The sequence below is a fragment of the Drosophila suzukii genome (assembly GCF_043229965.1).
Source record: "Drosophila suzukii chromosome Y unlocalized genomic scaffold, CBGP_Dsuzu_IsoJpt1.0 scf_Y1, whole genome shotgun sequence".
Taxonomy (NCBI): domain Eukaryota; kingdom Metazoa; phylum Arthropoda; class Insecta; order Diptera; family Drosophilidae; genus Drosophila; species Drosophila suzukii.
Window position 1 is genome coordinate 2,234,182 of NW_027255895.1, and position 948 is coordinate 2,235,129.

The 948-nt window shown below is 37.0% G+C and overlaps 1 non-coding gene across 1 annotated transcript; it reads right to left on the reverse strand.

The window, feature by feature from the left end:
* Positions 1-339: 339 nt before the first annotated feature.
* LOC139353971 (5.8S ribosomal RNA) lies at positions 340-518 on the reverse strand. The gene has a single exon (XR_011605031.1). It is a non-coding gene; the product is annotated as a 5.8S ribosomal RNA (ribosomal RNA).
* Between the last annotated feature and the right edge of the window lie 430 nt (positions 519-948).

Here is a 948-nt window from a genome sequence, read left to right on the forward strand (position 1 = left end):
AGGCTGAATCAGATCCTGAACTGATTATGTGACGTATTACCAATTCCCGTGATCTCAGCTCGTACAGGATGCCGCTAAAGTCTAAGCGCTTGAACGATGTTTTCCGTGATGAGCCTTCCGAGCCATGATCGCTGACTGCCCGGTGGAGTTATTATTATTTTTCAGGTAATAGATTGCCCTTTATCTTTCTTATACACAGCATTGAGTTCCATTCATTAGTTTAGAAGCTACACTTCGTCAAAATTGAAAAAGTTGGAAAAAATGCAAAAACGCTGGCATAAATGGCTTCTTTAAAAATACACGCCTAAAACCCGAAACAACTTAAATAGCATAGTCTTACAACCCTCAACCATATGTAGTCCAAGCAGCACGATAAAGTTAATTAAAGTACATAACAGCATGGACTGCGATATGCGTTCAAAATTTCTATGTTCATGTGTCCTGCAGTTCACACGATAACGCACAGTTTGCTGCGTTCTTCATCGACCCATGAGCCGAGTGATCCACCGCTTAGAGTCTTTATATTGGCTTGTTAATTTTGTCATATATGTTTTTATTGAAAGAAATTAAAAATACACCATTTTTTACATCAATTCCTTCAAAAAATTTATTTGTTTACCTAAAACGAATGCTGCGAAATGTCCTAGTTTCATATAACCAATAATATATAAAGTATTTTGTAAATGGCATTTACATTTAACCTATATTACTCAGGTACGACATTGTACATTTTAGGTTGTTGCATTAACCAATGAATGCGCATTACTGAGATGAACAATACATATCACAACTCGGGTATATTATGGTCCATATATACACAGTGTTTTATTAATGGCAACTTTTTTTCATTTTGGGCATCAAGATATAGGGGAGGAGCTCCAGCAATCACCTTTTGTGCCACCGTGAACACAGTGCGGAATAGGAGGCATCCTAAAAGAATGATCCTCT